Source organism: Nomascus leucogenys, chromosome 19 (genome assembly GCF_006542625.1).
Source record: "Nomascus leucogenys isolate Asia chromosome 19, Asia_NLE_v1, whole genome shotgun sequence".
In the NCBI taxonomy this organism is placed as follows: Eukaryota; Metazoa; Chordata; class Mammalia; order Primates; family Hylobatidae; genus Nomascus; species Nomascus leucogenys.
In genome coordinates this window covers 76,948,267-76,962,020 of record NC_044399.1, presented here as the reverse complement: position 1 = coordinate 76,962,020, position 13,754 = coordinate 76,948,267, and the positions used below count along the sequence as shown (strand labels likewise).

The window sequence follows — 13,754 nt, the reverse complement described above, 5'->3', positions numbered from 1 at the left end:
AAAAGAGGGACTGCTTGGTGCTGGGGATGAGGGAAGGGGGCAAGGCATGGCTCTGGACATGAGAAGTTAACGGAGAGGGAGTTTCTAAATGTACTTGATATTTTGGCCAATACCAGTGGGTCGATCTGAATTAATCTCTAGGCCAAAAGGGACAGCAGATGGACTATAGCATGAATAACTTTGCCAAGTGCCAGGACACCATCTGAAGCTATTACAAACAAAAATAAAACCAAAACTTACACAAAGGCCGGGTGCAGTGGCTCACGCCTGGAATCCCAGCACTCTGAGAGGCTGAGGCGGCAGATCACTTGAGGTCAGGAGTTCCAGACCAGCCTGACCAACATGGTGAAAGCCTGTCTCTACTAAAAATACCAAAATTAGCAGCGTGGTGGCGGGTGCCTGTAATCCCAGCTACTTGGGATGCTGAGGCACAAGAATCACTTGAACCAGGGAAGTGGAGGTTGCAGTGAGCCAAGATGGCACCACTGCACTCCAGCCTGAGTGACAGAGCGAGACTCCGTCTCAAAAATAAAATAAAACAAAATAAAATAAATACCTTGCACAAAAACACTACACCTGCGTCTGGTTTTTGGTTTAAGACAATTCTGCTTACAGACATTTAAACTGCCTATTTTTTGGCCAAAACACTTGGATGCAATTGATGTGGATAGATACAGCCTCGGTGCATGACAAAGCCTGCGGTGATGCATTAGCTCGAGGTGATCAGCAGTAAGATGACGGTTTCTGTGGTATCCTGGTGAGAATCAATATGGTCTAACACCCAAGCAAGTATTTCACATTTGCACACTCCAAACTTTGGCTTCTTCACCTAACATGAGAGAAAAAAGTCCTCAAAAATGTACAGCTCTTTTTAGAAAGCAATATTTCTAAGCTTGAGTTGTCTTCTTAAGGGCTGCTGATATTTTAGAGAGAGAGGAATAGTAAGAAAGGGAACCTACCAAGCTTAATCTTCAACAACCATAAAAAAATTTAATTAGGTAATAGCATTAGAGTCCTGATTCCACAGTGGGCTCTGGGATTATGCTGTTGAGCTGAGTCACTATGGTTCTAAGTCTTTTGGTCCTTTGTAGATGTGAAAACCAAGTCAGCTAACTGAAGTTAAAAGCTTTGTTCAAAATCATTCAGTGACAGACACAGAATTTGAGTTTTTGAACTAAATGCCCCTCATCTATTGCTAAGTCTATTGGGTTGATAACAGCACCTCACAATTACATAAAGGTGGGCCTCGTTTTTAAAACATAATGTGTTATTGGAAATCACGGCAAACAGCAGATGTCAGTGAGGTGGACTGAGAATGTTCTCGGGCTCTACTCTCACTGGCATAAAGCATCAAGAAAGCGGGGAGGGTAGGAAGAAGTCGAACCTAACAGCCAGCCCTGAAGAAGCAGGCACCATCTGAGGCAGGTGAGCACAGGCCACTCGCTCAGTGTCACCATCTGAGGCAGGTGAGCACGGGCCACTCGCTCGGTGTCACCATCTGAGGCAGGTGAGCGCGGGCCACTCGCTCGGTGTCACCATCTGAGGCAGGTGAGCGCGGGCCACTCGCTCGGTGTCACCATCTGAGGCAGGCGAGCGCGGGCCACTCGCTCGGTGTCACCATCTGAGGCAGGTGAGCGCGGGCCACTCGCTCAGTGTCACCATCTGAGGCAAGTGAGCGTGGGCCACTCGCTCAGTGTCACCATCTGAGGCAGGTGAGCGCAGGCCACTCGCTCGGTGTCACCATCTGGGGTAGAGTGAGCGTGGGCCACTCGCTCGGTGTCACCATCTGGGGTAGAGTGAGCGCGGGCCACTCGCTCGGTGTCACCATCTGAGGCATGTGAGCGCGGGCCACTCGCTCGGTGTCACCATCTGAGGCAAGTGAGCGCGGGCCACTCGCTCAGTGTCACCATCTGAGGCAGGTGAGCGCAGGCCACTCGCTCGGTGTCACCATCTGGGGTAGAGTGAGCGTGGGCCACTCGCTCGGTGTCACCATCTGAGGCATGTGAGCGCGGGCCACTCGCTCGGTGTCACCATCTGAGGCAAGTGAGCGCGGGCCACTCGCTCGGTGTCACCATCTGAGGCAGGTGAGCGCGGGCCACTCGCTCGGTGTCACCATCTGAGGCAGGTGAGCGCGGGCCACTCGCTCGGTGTCACCATCTGAGGCAGGTGAGCGCGGGCCACTCGCTCAGTGTCACCATCTGGGGTAGAGTGAGCGTGGGCCACTCGCTCGGTGTCACCATCTGAGGCAGGTGAGCGCGGGCCACTCGCTCGGTGTCACCATCTGAGGCAGGTGAGCGCGGGCCACTCGCTCAGTGTCACCATCTGGGGTAGAGTGAGCGTGGGCCACTCGCTCAGTGTCACCATCTGGGGTAGAGTGAGCATGGGCCACTCGCTCGGTGTCACCATCTGAGGCAGGTGAGCGCGGGCCACTCGCTCAGTGTCACCATCTGAGGCAAGTGAGTGCGGGCCACTCGCTCAGTGTCACCATCTGAGGCAGGTGAGCGCGGGCCACTCGCTCAGTGTCACCATCTGAGGCAGGTGAGTGCGGGCCACTCGCTCAGTGTCACCATCTGAGGCAGGTGAGCGCCGGCCACTCGCTCAGTGTCACCATCTGAGGCAGGTGAGTGCGGGCCACTCGCTCAGTGTCACTATCTGGGGTAGAGTGAGCATGGGCCACTCGCTCAGTGTCACTATCTGAGGTAGAGTGAGCGCAGGCCACTCGCTCGGTGTCACCATCTGAGGCAGGTGAGCGCAGGCCACTCGCTCAGTGTCACCATCTGAGGCAGGTGAGTGCGGGCCACTCGCTCAGTGTTACTCTCTGGGGTAGAGTGAGCATGGGCCAACCTCAGCCTCCTGAGTAGCTGGGAATACAGGTGCACATCACCACACCCACCTAATTTTTGTATTTTTTGTAGAGATGGGGTTTTGCCATGTTGCCCAGGCTGGTCTCAAACTCCTGACCTGAAGAAATCCATCTGTCTCAGCCTCCCAAAGTGCTGGAATTATAGGCGTGAGCCACCATGCCCGTCCTCTATTAACATTCTGATGAAATGAGGGGAGTTGTGGACATCAAGGAGCTCCTAGCTCACTCATTTGTGGCATATGCATTCCACATGTAGACCAAATTAGTACAGGAAAAGTGATTCATTCGTCCTCTCATCCACTCAACAAAGGATATGCCGGGCCCCAGGAGTAGAGCAGTGAGAAAGACAGGCCAGCCTCAGCCCTCATGGAGATTAGAGTCTGCTGGGGGAGAGAGCCTTCAATCCAACAGTCACACAAACAGTGAGAAGGGCCATGAAGGAAAAGCAGCTGTCATGGAAACGTGCAACAGAGGGCCGCAGAAGACTTCCCTAAAGAAAGGATGTCTGAGCCAGAGCTGAAGGATGCCTCAGAGTTAAATATATGAGGGGTGGAGGGCGGCGAGAACAGCATGTGTCTGCCACTCACTCAACAACGATGTACTGGGCATCCACTCTGCTCTAGGCACTCTTGGGTACACCAGGGATGCAAGTGAGGAAGACGGATTAGAGAGGCGGCACTGCAGTGGTGAGAAGAAAACTCAGGGAGTGGGATGAGCTGGGGATGAGGGTGGGAAAGTGCTTCTACACACAGGGTCGTCAGAAAAGGTCTCTGAGGAGATGACAGCAGAGCTGAGTAAGAAGGAACTGCTCAGACAAAACCCAAGGAAAGGTGTTCTCAGCAGGGAGACCCGGTAGAGACACTGGAAAGCGCTTGGTGAGTCAGGGACAGAAAGGAAGACGGGGGCCTGGGGTAAGAGGGGTGGCGGGAGCCCCATCACGCAGCCTTTTGTGGGCCATGGTAAGGGTCGGTTTTCTTCTCACTGCAATTGGGCAGTCGCTGGTGGTTTTCAACAGCGAAGCGATGTGATCTAATTTGGATTTTAAAAATATTCCACTGCTAGGGGGGAATGGATTATAATGACAGCAGCAAAACCAGTTTAAGGGGCTGCTACAGTGTTCCAGGAAAGGGCTGATGGAGAACCGGACTAAGCTGGTGATGGACGATAGAAAAAAGTGTCCATCGGATTTGGGGCATAGTTAGGAGGCACAGCCAGGAGGCTTTGCTGAGAGAGTGAGAACGAGGGTGAGGGAATGAAAGGAGTGAAGGGACACTCACTTTCTGGTCTGAGCAACTGCACGGCTGATGCTGCCCTTAACTGAGATGGGGCACCCTCGTGTAGTGGCAAGGGCACAGGCTCCGTATCTATGGAGCCTCAGTTCTCCTACCTGCAATGTGAAGGGACAGGAATACCTACCTCGTATGGCTGCCACGAGGATGGGATGAGGCGTGCGTGGCAGGCGTGAGCTACACAGTTACGTGCTGCCACGAGGATGGGATGAGGCGTGTGTGGCAGGCGTGAGCTACACAGTTACGTGCTGCCATGAGGATGGGATGAGGCGTGTGTGGCAGGCGTGAGCTACACAGTTACGTGCTGCCACGAGGATGGGATGAGGTGTGCGTGGCAGGCGTGAGCTACACAGTTATGCGCCACATCATCGTGTTTCCATCCATGACGGGCCACGGTACGAGGTGGTTCCACTGGATTATACTGGAGCCATACGATGGAGTAGGCCAGGGGTCCCCAACCCCTGGGCCACAGTCCATGGCCTGTTAGCAACCAGGCTGCATATCACGAGGTGAGCAGCCGTGAGTAAGCATGACTGCCTGGGCTCCGCCTCCTGTCAGGTCTCATAGGCAAACCCTGTTGTGAGCTGCTCATATGAGGGGTCTAGGTTGCACACTCCTTCTGAGAAGCCAATGCCTGATGATCTGAGGTAGAACAGTTTCATCTCGAAACCATCCCCTACCCTCATCCCCTGCACTCCCACCCCCACCCCCGCCTGTGGAAAAACTGTCTTCCACAAAACCAGTCCCTGGTGCCAAAAAGGTTGGGGACAGCTGGAGTAGGTTATAGCAAGCACACTCTATGAGGTTTGCACAGTGATGAAACTAATGATGCATTTCTCAGAACATATTCCTGCCGTTAAGCAATGCATGACTGAATATATACAGCAGCTTAACATGCTGTCTGGCACAGAGGGCAAGGCTCAGCAAGGGGAAGCTTTCAGCAGTAATTAATAGGGTGAGCTACGAAATGAGGCAAAACTGTTGTGCTTCTCTTAATAAAGCAGCTCACAGAAAACGTGGGCACACAGGGTTAAAAGTCTTGTCAAAAGAATTTCTATTAACCATAAGTGGAACCTCATGCCAACTACTTTGTCGCTTTGGGATCTTTCTAAGAAATAAAAGCAAAGGGCCCATCAACTTTGCACTTTCTAAGTGGAAAGGCACATGGAGCTGCTCCTTTCTTCCCCAGTCTACAACGACGCATATACCACCCTCCTCCCTGTTGATAAAAGTCCTAAAACCCTAAGGTGTGGGTATGCATTCCCGCCAGTTAGAGGGCTACATTACTGCTTGGATTGACTTGCTAAGATGAAAGAACAAGTCCTTGTGGGGTGCGATCACTGGCATAACGCAGCCTTCTGTGCTAAGAGCCACATAGATGACGCTTCTCAGGCTTGCTTTGCAGCTGTCACAGGCCACAGAAAATTACAACTTTGGGTTTAGATTGTCAGTAACTCAAATGACATATTTCATCAACTCTGAGGCTGCTAAATAAAGCCAAAAATTTCCAAGAAGTGAATGATTTCCAATTTTGAAAGAATTCATTCTTTTTGCTATGATGACAGTTGATTTCAAGCCGATACAGGGAAGCAAAATTCTTCATATAGCAAGTTAATCCGTACTGATTAAATCACAGGGGATTCCCAGCACCTTCAAAACAGTTCAGGCCACAGGACAGTCAGGCTGTCTGATTCACTGTCAAGAAGGGAAAGTCTGGCTTCAGTCAGCAGTACATCCGTATCTCATCTGCCTACACAAATCCCTGTGTGAGGCTCTAGCTGGACACATCGAATTATCAAAGAAAGAACTCTGAAATTTAAGACTCTCTTCCTTTCCCTAGAGGAGAAAGTTTTCACTTGTGAGAGGAAAGTTCCTCAATTTCTGCATTTCTCATTCCATAAATGCTTTACTCCAGCCCAATTCCTAATTTGTCCTTAAAGAGATGGCTGGTGGGCTTCAGCTGACAGTCAAGACTGCAAGCCCAGGGGTAGGCACACTGGGTGTCCACCATTTCTGGGGCCACTCTCTTGCTACTGCCATGTCCACTTCTTCTATTGTGACAGTTATGTACAGACTTCTTTCTCCTACTAGACCTTAAGTGCCTTCCCGGTTCAATTTCTCATCTTTTCCAAAGCCCTGTACAAAGAGGGAAGCTTGAAAAATATAAGTGGTTAAACGCTGATCAGATGAAAGGCCCTCGATAAAATCCTCTTCAGAAACATGGGCAACACTTTCTGTTTTCCATAAACAAAACAAAAAGCCTGCATATATGTGTGCAAGCATGCTTGCAGAAGCGTCAAAAATATACCCCAAAGAATTAAACAGTGTGGATACCTCGAGGGGAAGGGATATACAGTAGTTAAGAAGAGATGTTTATTTAAAATATTTTTTTCTATTTGAGTTTTTAATAGGCATGTATAGCTCTTTTTTCTTTTCTTCTTTTCTTTTTTTTTTTGAAACAGAGCCTCACTCTTCCACCCAGGATGAAGCGCAGTGGTGCAATCACAGCTCACTGCAGTCTTGAACTCCTGGACTTAGGGGACCCCTGCACCTCAGCTTCCCGAGTAGCTAAGAATGCAAGTGCACACCACCATGCCTCACTCATTTTAAAATTTTTTTGTAGAGACAGGGTCTTCATGGCCCAGGCTGGTCTCGAACTCCTGGCCATAAGAGATCCGCCCGCCTTGGCCTCCCAAAGCGCTGGGATTTTAGGCATGAGCCATTATGCTCGGCCCACTGCTCTTTTTTTTTTTTTTAGACAGAATATTTATCTGAAGAGTAAAGATGATTTATAACTAAACTCATACACTATTTTCTAAAGCCTTTAATTCTAAATTGTGATGTAATTCATATAACATAAAACTCAACATTTTAAAGTGATTTACTATTCAGTGGTTTTTGGACATTCACAAGGTTGTGCAACCATCACCACCAATTCCAGAACATTTTTCACCCCCGAAAGCAACCCCTACCTGTTGCTGGGAAGCTGTTACTTCCCAGTCTTCCCCTTCCCAATCCCATCTGCCTCTATGGATTTGCCTCTTTGGGGTATTTCCCATAGATGGAATCATATCATGTGTGACGTCTGTGTCTGGCTTCTTTCACTCGGCATGGTGTGTTCAAGGTTCACCCAGGTTAGGGCACGTATCAGCACTTCATTCCTTTTATGTGAATAGTATTCCACTGTACGGACAGACCACGTTTTGGTTATTCCTTGTCTATTGATGTTTCTACTTTTTGGCTATTGTGAATAGTGTTGCTATGAACATTTGTGAAGGATATACGAACATATGTTTTTAATTCCCTTGGGCATACACTTAGAAGTAGAAATGTGTAATTAAAAAAAAAGAATTCGGATTGCTTTGCTTTTTCTATTTGGCAGAGTTACCCCTTCACATTAGGCATGGCACATTAACACTGTGAGATGCACTAAAACAAGGAGGGACTACTTCTAAATCTTAATTGCATTTGGAAGAACAGAAAGGAAGATGAACAGAAAGAAGTTTAAAGCAGGGGCTGAAACTTGAAAATGCTCACAACTTGACCCAATAATTCCACTAGTGTCGTAAGAAAATAATCTCACTCCTTTGGGTAAGAGACAGCGAAGGGAAGGGGAGGGGAGGGGAGGGGAGGGGAGGGGAGGGGAGGGGAGGGGAGGGAGGGGAAGAGAAGAGAAGAGAAGAGAAGACAGAAGACAAAAGAGAAGAGAAGAGAAGACAGAAGAGAAGAGAAGAGAAGAGAAGAGAAGAGAAGAGAGGAAAAAAACAATCTCAAATGTATATAAAATTAGTAGACAAGGCCGGGTGCGGTGGCTCACGCCTGTAATCCCAGCACTTTGGGAGGCTGAGGCAGGCGGATCACGAGGTCAGGAGATCGAGACCATCCTGGCGAACATGGTGAAACCCCGTCTCTACTAAAAATATTTTTAAAAAATTAGCCAGGCGTGGTGGCGGGCGCCTGTGGTCCCAGCTACTCGGAGGCTGAGGCAGAAGAATGGCGTGAACCCAGGAGGCAGAGCTTGCACTGAGCCGAGACCACGCCACTGCACTCCAGCCTGGGCGACAGAGTGAGACTCTGTCACACACACAAAAAAAAAATTAGTAGACAAAAATATTCATAGAGCCTTATTTATAAAAGTGAGAAAAAACTAAGGGTCCTACAAGAAAATAATAATTAGGGGAATCACTGAGTATCTATAGAATAAAATCTTTCTGTAGTGGTTGACAAAGAACTTAAGCTGTGACATATGAAGCATATTTTCATATGTGTGTGTGAGTTAATATGGAAATTAACTCAAAATGGATCAAAGATATAAATGTAGCAGCTGAAACTATAAAACTCTTAGGAGGAAACCTAGGTAAGTCTTTGTAGCCTTGGATTACGTAATAGTTTCTTGGATATGACACTAAACACAAGCAAGAACAAAAAACCTTCATCAAAATTGAAATCCTGTGAAATGACTATCAAGACAGTGAAAACCCACAGATAGGAGAAAACATTTGCAAATCATATGTCTGATATATGACAGAATATATAAAGAAGTTATAAAGGCTGGGCATGGTGGCTCACGCCTATAATCCCGGCACTATGAGAGGTCGAGGCGGGTGGATCACTTGAGGCCAGGAGTTCAAGACCAGCCTGGCCAACATGGCAAAACCATGCCTCTACTAAAAAAAAAAAAAAAAAAAAATACAAAAATTAGCCTGGTGTGGTGCTGTGCTCCTGTGGTCCCAGCTACCCAGGAGACTGAGGTCCGAGAATTGCTTGAACCCAGGAGGCAGAGGTTGCAGTGAGCCGAGATCTCACCACTGAACTCCAGCCTGGGCAACAGAGTGAGACTCCGTCTCAGGAAAAAAAAAAAAAAAGTTATAGAATATATCTAGAATGTGTAAAGAACTCTTACAACTCAACAATAAAAACAATCCAACTAAAAAACGGGCAAAAAATGTGAACAGACATTTCCTTTTTTTTTTTTTTTGAGATGTGAGTGGCGCAATCTCAGCTCACTGCAACCTCCACCTCCGGGGTTCAAGCGATTCTCCTGCCTCAGCCTCCCGAGTAGCTGGGATTATAGGCACCCGCCACCACGCCTGGCTAATTTTTGTATTTTTAGTAGAGACGGGGTTTCACCATGTTGGCCAGGTTGGTCTTGAACTCCTGACCTGAGGTGATGCTCCCACCTCGGCCTCCCACAGTGCTGGGATTACAGGCGTGAGCCACCGCGCCCAGCTGAATAGACATTTCTTTAAAGAAGCTGTGCAATGTCACTAGTCAATGGGAAAAAGCAAATGAAAACCACAATGAGATACTACTCTACACCCATGAGAATGGCTATAATTAGGGGAACAAAGGAGACAAGCGTCAGCAAGGATATGGGGAAACTGGACCCTCCTACATTGTGGGTACAAATGTAAAACCGTGTGGCTGCTTGGAAAACAGCTTGCAGTTCCTCAAAAAGTTAAGCCTAGGGTTACCGTATGACCCAGCAATTCCACTCAGGTATATTCTCACAAGAATAGGAAACACGCTGACATGAAAACCTGTACAAATATTCACAGCAATATTCATACAGTGAAAACCTGTATATTCACAGCAGTATTCACATAGTGAGTTCACACAGTGAAAACCTGTACAGATATTCACAAGTATCAAAAAAAAAAAAAAAAAAAAAAAAAAAAAAAAAAAAAAAAAAAAAAAAAAAAAAAAAAAAAAAAAAAAAAAAAAAAAAAAAAAAAAAAAAAAAAAACAATAGTGAGTTCACACAGTGAAAACCTGTACAGATATTCACAGCAGTATTCACATAGTGAGTTCACACAGTGAAAACCTGTACAGATATCACAGCGTATTCACATAGTGAGTTCACACAGTGAAAACCTGTACAGATATTCACAGCAGTATTCACAAAAAAAAAAAAAAAAAAAAAAAAAAAAAAAAAAAAAAAAAAAAAAAAAAAAAAAAAAAAAAAAAAAAAGCAGTATTCACATAGTGAATTCACACAGTGAAAACCTGTATATTCACAGCAGTATTCACATAGTGAGTTCACACAGTGAAAACCTGTACAGATATTCACAGCAGTATTCACATAGTGAGTTCACACAGTGAAAACCTGTACAGATATTCACATAGTGAATTCACACAGTGAAAACCTGTACAGATATTCACATAGTGAATTCACACAGTGAAAACCTGTACAGATATTCACAGCAGTATTCACATAGTGAGTTCACACAGTGAAAACCTGTACAGATATTCACAGCGGTATTCACATAGTGAGTTCACACAGTGAAAACCTGTACAGATATTCACAGCAGTATTCACACAGTGAAAAAGCGGAAACCACCCAAATGTCCACAGCTGATGAAGAGACAATATGTGCATCACCCACACAATGGTGCACGATTCAGCCATCAAAATGATGTGCTGACACACGTTTCAACGTGGGTAAGGCTCGCTATGTGCATCACCCACACAATGGTGCACTATTCAGACATCAAAATGCAGCGCTGACACACGCCATAACGTGGGTAAAGCTCGCAGACGCTGTCCAGAAGGAGAGAAGGCAGACACAAAAACCACGCATCGTAGCATCCGTTCATGTGAAGTGTGCAGAACAGGCATCCGTAAAGACAGAAGTGTATTCGTAACTGCCCAGGGCTGGGGAAAGAGAACTTGAAGGTCCTGCCCGCTAAGGAGGGATTTCTTCTGGGGCAACAGAAATGTCCTGGAGTTGCACAGCTGGGATCGTGGCATCATCTTGTGAATATATGAAAACCAACTGAACTGTATACTCTAAACGATAAATTTCATGTGACATTTCGTGACATGAGTTATATCTCAATTTTAAAAACTAAGCAGAGAAAACTGTATTTAAAAAATAGAATTTCAACCATGTAAAATATGTAGAAAGAGTATACCCAAATCCTCATCTCTGATCTGGCTGACTTTTTTCCTGCTTCTCTATTCTCGCCTATAATTTCCAAATTTTCTATCCTGACCCTGTATTATTCTCTTCTCAGAAACAAAAGTTAATCGTCCCTTGCAATATTATTCAAATGGAAGAATACATTTCTTTAGCACCAGTAAAGCATCCATAAAATATTTTCCAATGCTGAAGGGAGCGCATGAGGCGTGGGAATCTGTCGCTGTCAGAGACAGACGTCCTCGAGCTGTGGCAGAGCTGGAAAACCTGCCCCTGTTCCTTACACAGTCTCCCTCATGCAGGTGTTAAGCTGCCAGAAGACCAGGGTGTAGAGTGAAACATGCTGGGTGGTCTTTCAAGAGTCGTGAGCCTTTTGCAAACGCTCTTATGCTCAAATTCCATGGTTGACAATTGTACCCATACAGCTTCTATCTTTACAATGTAATTCTAAAAACTGGGGAAGTATACACCTATATTAAAATGGCCCCCATAAGCCAAAGGACAAGTCTATTTCAAAAGGCAACTTATGCAATGGTCAAGAGGAAGGGAAATCCAGCTGCATAAAATGAGAACATTTTTTATTTTATTACAAAAAAAAAAAAAAAAAAAAAAAAAACAAAAAAAACCCTCCCAGTAAGGCAGTTATAAAAAGCTAATCCAATCTAGTCTGCTTTTTCTGCTTTCAGCAGAAGGCTGAATGTCATTTGCTCACCTTGAATCTAATCATCAAGTCACTAATAATGCATATGGATACAGTTACATCATATCCAGACATTCTCTTTTAATTTCAAGGCATTTTAATTTACAGACTCTCTTGAATTCCTCCTAAAGGGTCAGAAGTTGAGGCAACTGGGAAAAGCATAGGCAGCTCACCTCCTCAAGTAACAGTTGCAGCACAGGACATCGTGAAACTGGTTAAGGTAAGTATGGTAAAAGCAACAAGCCTGTCCCTGAGGCTCTTTCAGTCTAAAGTTCTATCAGATGTTGAAGTCACAGCTCTTGAAAAAGAGCCAAGCATGATGCATCCCACTGAAGTCAGGAGTGATGGGTCAGGAGGAGCTGAGCTGTGGCAGGTCTTGTCTTCCAGGCGAGCTGGCCACACTCTCAAGCTCATCCTCACCGTTTCACTGTCAGTCACCAAGGACTGGAAAGGTTCTGAATGATACAGTGAAGGCGGCGGTGGGGGTAGGGTGGGGATGACATATGGCCTAGGAAGGGGCAGCAAAGGAGAGTCTCTGGCCATTTTGGCTCCTTGGCTGACATCTTACCTGTTTCGTGGCACCTTTCTGAGGAATTCAGTAACTTTCTATAAAATTTGGCATATATCAAAGGGTATCAAGATATACCTTGGTTCATTTCATAATTTATTCTGGTATTTTGAAACAAAATGGTAGCCAAAAAGGAGTTTCCAAAGAGTGTATCCTGAAAGGAAGGTAGCATGGGGAAGGGGCCAGGGGCCAGGGAGCAGCAAATCTCCAGGCAGGGTACCCAGCAGCTAGACTGGGGGTCAGGACAGCTGGAACTCCTGGCCTTGCCCAGGCAGCCCCTTCCCGGTACTTTGCGTTGGGAGCATGGTCGGTAGCCATGATGAATTCACCAGGGTCCCTGCCACTGAGGGTCGCAGAATAAAGGTGAAGAAGGTCGTGCATGGCCCACAATGAGATGCCACTGAGGGTCGCAGAATAAAGGTGAAGAAGGCCGTGCACGGCCCACAATGAGATGATGGTGGGGACCAGGCTCAGTGTGAACATCAGCTACAGCGACAGCCTTCACGTCTCCTCATAGCAGAGCTGCAGTGAAACGATTCCTCAAGGCCTGTCCCACCTGGGTGAAGTGGCCATAGGGCTTCTGTTGCCTTCCTAGAAACTTATCTTTAAGGGAAAATCCTTGAAGGATATCAGACAGCCATTCTCAGGATTTGGAATGCAGAATAATTGCCAGGTCGTGATACCTGGCACAAAGAATAGGGTAGGAGGACGAGGCTGAATTAAAGAAGTTGAAGGATTTAGAGAAGTCTGTGGAGAGGAGAGCTGACTAAATAGAGAGGGAAAGAAAGGACGCATGGTGTTCATCAGGCTTTTCTGGCTAAGGATTTAGAACCTGAAACTCTGCAAACTTGAGAGGAGAGGAGGGCAACAACTGAACAATGAAGAGGGGATGATTTACAGACCAGTTCTGCCAAAACATTTCAAATATGAAAACCAAAAAGGAAGGAGCTGGGGGAAAAGGCTCGTGTTCCTAGCTGACCCCTGACCACCACCACAGAGCACCGCCTTGGCCGGGAGACACTGGGCTCCAGGCCGGGAGCTTGGCACTGGCCGAGTGAGTTCGGGCAGAAGCAGGCTGTGCTGCCCTGAGAAACCAGCACCCCCAGCCTGGTCCTCCCGGGACAGAAGGTGGCTGACGGTCAGCCAACTGCCACTCTGACAGTCCTGTACCTGTGTTTTACAATAAAGCATTGTCTTTGCAAACTTGAGTAAGCTCCTGTCAGTTTTTCATGGTCTCTACATGGTTACCCTGTTCAGCTGCCTCAGCTTGTCCAGAAGGGCCTTCCCTGCCCTCGTTCCCTTACCACTTTTGGCCTTTGGGGGATTTTTCCTTGGAGAGGTCCTGGGACAGACCCAGGTTCACAGGCTACCCTGGTCCTCAGATGCAACAGGGCCATTTGTTCCTCCGTGGTCCT

General features: G+C 46.9%; 1 protein-coding gene across 5 annotated transcripts in view; it reads right to left on the bottom strand.

The window, feature by feature from the left end:
- VPS53 (VPS53 subunit of GARP complex) overlaps positions 1-13,754 on the bottom strand; it is a 188,095-nt gene that overhangs the window by 68,236 nt on the left and 106,105 nt on the right. The gene's annotated exons all lie outside the window — the stretch shown is intronic.